General features: G+C 50.9%; 1 long non-coding RNA gene across 1 annotated transcript; it reads right to left on the bottom strand.

The window, feature by feature from the left end:
• Positions 1-7,464: 7,464 nt before the first annotated feature.
• On the bottom strand, positions 7,465-8,050 carry LOC117192803. Its single transcript, XR_004474452.1, has 2 exons — positions 7,590-8,050; positions 7,465-7,533 (listed from the first exon to the last, which is right to left on the bottom strand). It is a non-coding gene; the product is annotated as an uncharacterized LOC117192803 (long non-coding RNA).
• Between the last annotated feature and the right edge of the window lie 1,042 nt (positions 8,051-9,092).

The following is a 9,092-nucleotide window of genomic DNA, read 5'->3' on the forward strand; positions in this document are numbered from 1 at the left end:
CTGCGATCAGCTGTTCAGTGACAGAAGATTAACCCTTAGTGGGTGACGCGGGGGTCCCATCAGTCCACCGGATTTGGTCGAGCGATTTGTGGAAAAATATTGTTTATTGTTTATGTCCCGGGGACCCTTAACAAGAGCTCTTGGTAGGTTAAGTCTCCGTAGGGGCCCGAGTTAAATTAACTCCCGTAAAACTGGATCCACTCATCTACACATATTCCATTACGTATGGGTGAGGGTATCCCTGTTGGTTGAACGAAATTTCAGCAGTTATTTCCTTGTTTGCCTTTGGATTAGGCCAGCCGTTACCGTTCCAGCAGAGGGGGGCCAAAATGAACGTTGTGTTTGGTCACAGGTAGGGCGGGCGCGCGAAGTGATAACACCCTGTTTATGATTTTCTTTGTTTTTGTTAGGTTGTTGTTAGTTTTGATGTCCCGAGAAATAGTATGTCTCCTTTTTTGTCTACATTTGGCGGGCAAGGGGAACTACCCAGCCCTGGGGTCGACAGCTAGCCGGCATTGCCCTCTGGGAAACAAGCCAAGTGTAACAAATGGCGCCCAAGATTATTTTCGAATTCGCATGCATCTGGACTGACGCAGGTTCGGGTGGTATTACAAGAAATGTCACTCGGGCTGGTAAAGGCAGATGAGGGGAATGAAAAAAAATAATAAATTTAGTGGAGAAGACGACAGCTCGCGAAGTGCAGTTTAGCTGTCCCGGCAGAAGTCGCTGCTGCAGGCTTAAGGTGAGCGTAAAGCTGGTCCTTAATGGCGCGGGGTGATTGATGCTAGGGATGGATAGACGGAGGCAGTTAACGGATATATAAAATATGTGATAGGGACTTACGAATTACAGTTGAACATTTTGTCGCTATTCGATGTCGCAAGTGAACGTAAGTCACTGCCGTTCAACAAAAAAATGGACAGGGAGTTTGCGACGGACACATTGCCTGGTGGACTGTGATATCGAATAAATCTGTGATGGAATGTGATATTGGAATAAGTTAGAGTAAGTCATGTAGGTAAATGTTCATTGTAGTTTCGCACCTGTTTGTTTAAAACAAAGCCGCTTTCGTGTTTTTGAACCTGTTGTCTGTCTGCCGAGAGGTGGTGAGGAGTAGGTGGCCCGGGAGTCGTAAAGACAACCCGCGATGCATCTGTTGTCATGGCAGATCGGTATGATGGATGACAGGAACAAATCACAAACAAAGTGAGCTCATGCACCGTGAGGCTTCTCGTTTATCGGCCATCGCTTAGAGCGATGACTAGAGTAGATGACAGGCCACACAAAGGTGGTGTTCGTAATTGTAGGATATCCGTAGGGCAACTGTCAAGTGGAGCGCAGAAACTGGAGCGGTTGCTGGTCCCGGCTAGTCACGTGTCCCCCTCTTAATGAATCTTGTAATAAGAAGAAGAACTGTTAGGAATTTTTGTTGTTAGGTTTTGTGTTGTATTGAATGTGTTTGAAGTTTGAGTGTCTTAGGTGTCGATCGAATATACATGTATGTTATTATTTATTTATTCAAATATTTAATTGCATATATCTCGTTAACGGCACTGGTTGGCGCAATATTTATATCGGTATTTATTTATTTATTTATCGGAGTATTTATTGGTCCGAAGCGTGGTGTTATTTATTCTTACTAGTTATTTCTTTGGGAATTTATTTCTTTATTTATATATATTATCTTAGTTTAGGAGTTTCCCTTTTTTTTTGTAATATTGGTGTTGCTCGGTGCAGATGCCACAAGAAGGGGGTAGTCGACAGTATCATACGCGATCACGCGTAAACAAAACAGTGGACCAGATAGGAGAAGTGCCAGGGGCGATGTTTGATCAAGATCGGGAGGAACTTGGAGCTGTGGGTGGGTTGCCAAGAACACCGGTCCAGGCCAGGTCAGAAGAATGGCCAATGTCCGATCCTACACCCACGCTTGCTTCCGAACTGGCATCAGCAGTCAACGTATCGTTGGCTCAGGCTCATGCGACACACAGGGCAGCGAACACTGACTCGATTAGTCGGGTGTTGCAGGAGGAGTTGCGTAAGGGGTTTATCGAGATGATGCATCAAATCAACGAGTCACTCCAGCCGGTTAGACAGCTGCAGCAGCAGAAGGAACCGCAGCGGGAGGAGGTGCACCACGAGCAGGAGTATCGAGGAGCAATCCCGAAAAGGAAGCCGTCTAGCACGACTGATGCGCCGATTCCGCCACCAAAACCATTTTTGGCTCGCTCGGGGCGAGGTGGTATTGGTCCGGAACCGTCTTCAGGAGTAGGACCGACCACATCCAGTGAGCAGCATCAACGGGGTGGGCATCAAGCGCGAAATTGGCGAAACCCGATAGCACTCAGACACTCGGGTCAGGGTCGTGGCGAGGGTAGGAGAGCTGGTGGGATTTCTCGAGAAGATCCGCATCCAAATCCCCCGGGTTATAGACCTTGGCCACGGTGGGGCCGAGTCGAAAAATGGGACGTGACGTTCGACGGAGACAGCAACAAAATGACAGTCGAGGATTTTGTGTTCCGAATTGAATTCCTACAAGCCCAATGCCGCTGTCCGTGGGATGAAGTTCTAAAGGGATTTCATCACCTGGTTACAGGAAACGCGCGGGAATGGTACTGGCAGTACATCCGTGATCATGGCGGTGGTGTTTGGCAGGAACTAAGGGGCGACTTAATTGCTCGTTTCCGAGGCACGGCGTCCGAGTTCGACCGCATGAAAAAACTGCGAGAAAGAATGCAGCGGTCAAACGAGAGTGTGGAAGACTTTTTCCATGTCATGAGAAAGCTCGCGTCGAGGTTGGAGATGCCACCACCTGAAAAGGAGATGGTAAAAATCGTCAAAAAGGCACTCACAGATGAGATAGCGAGTTTCGTCTACGGCTTACGGGTTTATTCCTTAGACCAACTTCGGGATGAGTGCGTGGAAATAGAGGCACATCTGAAGAGGAAGGCTCGATCTTCGTGGCGAGGAGCACCCAAAGCCACAAACTATGGTCGCGGGCCGAATGCGAACGTCAGCGACGTCGCGCAGGATCGGTCGATTGGCGATGAAGAGGCAGAGGTCATTGAGGAAGCGCAAGTGACACAGCGTGTTCCACAGAAGTTGATTTGCTGGAACTGCGGGCAGACCGATCATGGCTTTAGGGACTGTATGACATCGGAGAGGCGAATTTTCTGCTACCGGTGTGGAAAGCCCGATGCATATTGTCCAACCTGTCCGAATTGCGCGGGAAACGTGAAGAGGGGTGCGATCCAAGCAGGCGAATCACGCTCACAGAAGGGGCCTGCGCAGAGAAAGGAGAAGAAAATAAAAATGAATTAGATAGACGTAAATTGCATGCTAGGTTAAGGAACTTATCATATGAAGAGCGCTTAAGAAATTATTTAGAAACCAGAAATAGAATATTTTCTGAACTACGAGTGGATGGTATGCGAGCACTGTCGGTGCGGGTGAGAAAGGCGAGATCCCGTTTTAAGCAAAGGCGAGCTATGAGGAGGCAGGTGATTGCTTCAGTAAAGCGTTGGTGCAAGAAAGACCCGAGAGTTTTCGCAGAAATCTCTATAATGGGCGAGTCCGTGCGAGGCCTGTTGGATTCAGGCGCTACCCACAGCATGCTAGGGTGTAATGGTCAGGAATTCCTGGAGAAGCTGGGCGTGGAGGCTCGTCGATATTCTTCTATAGTGAAGGTAGCGAATGGGGAAGATCGCGCAATCGTTGGCCGAGTGGAATTACCGGTGAAATACAAGGGAGAGGTAAAAAGATTAACGTTTTTCGTATGCCCGTTCTTGGAACAGGAAATTTACTTGGGGGTAGACTTTTGGCGGGTATTCTCTTTGGCTCCTGAGGTGATGGGAGAAGGTCCAGTAGGGGCATCTCACAGATTAGTGGAAGAAGAGCTGGCTGATCAAGTCGCTCACTATGTGGAAGGCACGGAGAAGGAGATAGTGCAGGAAGAATGGGAGTTGTCAGAAGAGCAAAGGGCAGCCTTGGATCAGGTGAAGGCAGAGTTTCTGACTTTCGAAGCCGTAGGCCTGGGGAGGACGTCGAGAGAGACTCACAAAATTCAGTTGGTGGAGAAGGCCGAGCCTGTGAAGGATCGACATTACCCGCTGTCGCCAGCGATGCAGGAAGTGGTGTGTGGTGAGGTGGACAAAATGTTGGCTTTGGGAGTCATCGAGTACAGTGATAGTCCGTGGAGCAACCGTACCACCGTGGTGCGAAGGCCGGGCAAAAATCGTTTCTGCCTCGATGCCCGAAAGCTCAACAAAGTAACCATCAAGGACGCTTCCCCACTTCCTAGCATCGAGGGGATTTTGTCGCGTCTCGATCAGACGATATATATCTCCAGCGTCGACTTAAAATTCGCTTTTTGGCAAATCGAGCTGGACGAGCAGAGTCGACCATATACGGCGTTCACGGTGCCGGGACGGCCTCTGTACCAGTTCCGTATGATGCCCTTTGGCCTCTGCAACGCCGCACAACGCCTATGTAGACTGGTCGATAAGGTGATTCCGGTTGAGATGCGTTCAAACGTCTATGCGTATCTCGACGACTTGCTGATTATAGCTGAGGACTTCCAAACGCCCGTGAAGATTCTGCGACAGGTTGCCGAGCGTCTACGAGAAGCAAATTTAACGATAGGGCTGAGCAAATCTCATTTTTGCTATAAAAACATTAAATACCTGGGATTTATAGTGGGAGGAGGAGCGCTGAAGATGGATCCGGATCGTGTGTCGGCCATTTTGCGCATTCCCGAGCCGCGCGCTGTTCGAGAATTGCGTAGTTTCCTGGGAACTGCAGGCTGGTACCGGCGCTTTATGAAAAACTATGCTGAGATGGCCGGTCCGATCACAGACGCCCTGAAAAAGTCGGGAAATGGAAAGTTTAAATTGACGGAGGAGGCAAAACGAGCCATGGGGGAGCTAAAAGCTGCACTCACCTCGGCACCAGTCCTGGTACACGCGGATTTCAAGCGGCACTTCTACATACAGTGCGACGCCTCACATTATGGAGTAGGAGCCGTACTCTTCCAAAGGGATGACGAGCAGAACGAGAGGCCCATAGCGTTTTTCTCTGCCAAACTGAATTGCCACCAAAAAAACTACTCGGTGACAGAGAAAGAGTGTCTGGCAGCCCTCATGGCGATCCTTAAGTTCCGTCCGTACGTAGAGCTTATGCCGCTTACAGTCATAACTGACCACGCCAGTCTCAAATGGCTCATGACCATGAAGAACCTGGATGGTCGCTTAGCTCGTTGGTCCCTTCAACTGCAGGCCTTCGATTTCGGCATAGAACACCGGAAAGGAGCGGACAATGTAGTGGCAGATACATTGTCACGCAGTATTGAAGAGCTGGAAGTGGATCCGAGTAGTATCCAGGGTTTTGAAACGGTGGAGTTTGAATCTGGAGAATATCAGGAGTTAAGGAAGGAAATAACAGAGAACCAAGACCGCTTACCTGATCTCCAGATTGTTTTCGGCATGATATTCAAGCGCATGCGCTTTGAACGATTGGATGATCAACTGGAGGGCGCCGTCTGGAAATTGTGGGTTCCGAGTTCGCTGACGGCCGCGTTGATAGACAAAGCACATTCGGAAGAGAAGTCAGCGCACGGAGGAATCGCGAAAACCTTGCACTTATTGCGTAGGCAGTTTTACTGGCCGAACATGGCGATAGAGGTGCGGGATTATATCCGACGGTGCACCGTGTGCAAGGAGTCGAAAGCGCCGAATTATCGGATGCAGGTCGGGATGGGGCAAGAAGTGGTCACTGAGCGCCCGTTCCAAAAACTTTATATTGATTTTTTGGGCAAATATCCGCGGTCAAAGAACGGTCAGGCGTGGATATTTATTGTAGTTGACCAGTTCTCTAAGTTCACATTCCTAAAGACCATGACCAAGGCCACAGCAAAGGAAGTTGTAAGATTCCTCGTTCACGAGGTGTTTTACAAGTTTGGAGTGCCGGAGATGATTCACTCGGACAATGGGGCTCAGTTCGTCTCGAAAACTTTTAAGGAGATGACCGATGCTTTCGGAGTCACTCATATGAGGACGCCAGTGTATTCTCCGCAGAGTAACGCAGCCGAACGCGTGAATCGCACAGTACTCAGCGCGATTCGGGCGTATCTGGAAGACGATCACCGGGACTGGGATGTGCATCTGCCGGAGATAGAACTGGCTATTAGGAACTCGGTTCACGAGGCAACAGGCGTAACACCATTCTTTGCAGTCTTCGGGCAGCAAATGTATTTGCATGGGTCATGCTACAAGCTGGCAAAGCGACTACGGTCAATCGGCGAGCATGACATATCGCTGCTGGAGGGTCAGGACAAGCGACAACTCATCCAAAAGAGGATTCGCGCTAGTTTACATCAGGCATACGAGCGTAGTAGGGTAAGATACAACCAGCGAGCTCGGGTGTTTTACGCGAGGCCGGGACAAGAGGTATTCCGCCGAAATTTTGTCCTTAGTGACTTCGGAAAAGGCTTTAATGCCAAGTTCGCGCGCAAATTCATCCGATGCCGGGTAGTGAAGCCAGTAGGAGAGAACGCGTATGCTCTGGAGGACCTTAACGGCCGTCCCATAGGAGTGTACCACGCCAAAGACCTGAGAATGTAGTGAGGTGTGGGTGTGGCCTACGTTGGGCGCGGCAGAAGAATGCAGGGCACGCCGGCGTGTGCTCAATAGTGTTCCGGAATCCGGTGGGCATGCCCACGCGTATGTTGTCCCTCCTGGGACTGACGACATACTCGTGGTGGTGTTCCAGTCCCACCTGAACGATAGGTGGCCAGGGCTGAGGGCGACGCGCCATCTAGCGGAAGTCCAGGGAGGCTCGATGGTGTATGGGTACATCGGGGGGAGCTGGAGCCGTTACTGGGGATATAAGGAAGAGAATAGGATTAGTTATATGTATTAGTAAGGGAAAAAGGGATAAATAGGAGTGAAAATATTAGAAAACGTGGATTGGATTATGGAAATCGTGGAGCGTGGACGGAGTAACGTCGAAATTTGAAATTTTGTGCTTAAAACAAAAAGTTTGAAGTGAGTACAGAAAAGGCGGGCGATAAAATAGGTTGTAATGCTGAAAATTTTACTAACAGCCGGCAAGGAATATAGCCACCAGAACCGGGCCAGAAGGTTTCCTGGAGAGGGACACTGGAGTTCGAGAAAGTCGACTGCAGAGAAGAAGACTGCCCAACGGAACCTGAGTGAGTTCGTTCCAGTTGCGCGTGTGTGAGCCAAGTAGCGCGGGACGTGTGAAGGGGGAGGGTGAAAGAGGACGATTTAGCTGCCAGGGCGATTCTAGCCACACCGCACGATCGTTGCATCGCCTTCCAGTGCGTGCCACACGTTTGGTCTCATTCACCAAGTAAAAACCCCGAAACCCTATTCACACACACACACACGCGCGCACACGTGTACACGGACCTGACACACACACACACACACACACGGACACAGTGTGTATTCTAGTGAGTGCGGTCGTGTTTTTAAATCGTTCCGTACAATTCAGTGGAAAACGTCGGAAGTTAGCCTGGAAAAGAGGCAAAGAGTTGTTAGCGCGAGCCATAGTAGTGCTGCGTTACTTACCTGCGCGGAACACAAGTCCGCAAGCAGAGAAGCGGCCACCTGGCCAATAGTACTGGCCGAAATCCCAGTGGGACGCCGTCGAGCCCTAGGCCGAAGGGGGGGGGAAGGAACAGCAGGTAAGTGCCTGTTTTCCTATTCTTCTTCGCTGTGATTCTTGGCGCCACTTGTTTGTTGCTGCCTTCTTTTTGTTTTGGGCAAAATTGGCCAAGCACACCGCAAGTGGTGTTGGATAACGACGGAAGAACAGCTGACTAAAGGCACGGAGCTAAGTGCTGGAAAACGACAGCGTCTGGCCAATAGAGGGCGCGGCCACAGCAACCGGAGTTGCCAGATCAACGGCCAGATCGGAGATGAGCGATCAGCGGGAACAAGCTGCGGCTTGCAGCACTCCACTGACAAGCTCATTCGCCTGGGATGAGGAGAATCCCTTTCGCCGGAAAAATGCTCTGGCGCGATCGCCAAACCAGTTGGCGGAAGCAGTGGAGGAGCGCGCAAGATCCTCTCCTCCAACGCTGCAGCGCCCCCAAGAGGAGCAAGCAGACCAGAAGGAGAGGGCCATGGCGCATTTGGCGAGCTTGGGCCAAAAGGCCAGAGAGTTGAGGAAGCTGATGGTGCTCCCAAAGAGGTCCATCACGAACCCAATGAGGGATCTGGTGGATGAGATCGAATATCTGCAGCGAGAGTTGGAATCGTGCTGGCAGGCGATCTCTGCGGAGCAGGCTGTAGCCAAGGTTACACAGCCGGCAGTGACGGAGAGGGCGGGAAAGAGGGCACGGCCAGAGCCCAGGAACACCACCCACCCGTCCCCGTCCCCGTCCCCAAGGCCGAAGAAGCCAAAACATGGACCCAAAAAGTCAAAAAAAACGGAGAAGAAGCCGCAGGAAGGCCAAATGAGGGACGCCGTAGCTCGCAAGGGACCGGAGGACGCCCCAAAGGATCGAGATGTGGGGTGGGTGAAGGTCGTAGCTAGGCAAAGGCCAAAGCCAAAGCAGCAGCAACGACCAAGACCGCCACGCAGCGATGCAATAGTCATCGCCGCCACCAGCACTGTCTCATATGCAGACATTCTAAGGAAGGTCAAGACAGAGCCAAGTCTTAAAAAGCTAGGGCAATCGGTGCAAGGGGTGCGACGCACGGCAAAAGGAGAGCTGTTGCTGATGCTGGAAAAATCGGCGGACCCGAGAACCCACGAGATGCAGGCAGCAGTCAAGGAAGCGCTAGGAAGCACGGTTGAAGTAAGGAGTCTTACCGAAACTGTCATCTTGGAGGTAAGGGACATAGACGAAGTGTCCACCCAAGAGGAAGTCCTAGCGGAACTCAAAGCGCAGGCAGGGGTGGAAATCTGCGAGGCCGCAGCCATCTCCATCAGACCAGCCTATAGGAGCACGCAGACCCTGACTCTGAAAGTTCCACCGGCTATAGCAAAGCCCCTCCTGGAGAAAGGAAGAATTCGCCTGGGGTGGGGGTATTGCAGAATACGACCCAAGTCAACTCCCCGAAGAT

Source organism: Drosophila miranda (assembly GCF_003369915.1).
Source record: "Drosophila miranda strain MSH22 chromosome Y unlocalized genomic scaffold, D.miranda_PacBio2.1 Contig_Y2_pilon, whole genome shotgun sequence".
Classification (NCBI taxonomy): Eukaryota; Metazoa; Arthropoda; class Insecta; order Diptera; family Drosophilidae; genus Drosophila; species Drosophila miranda.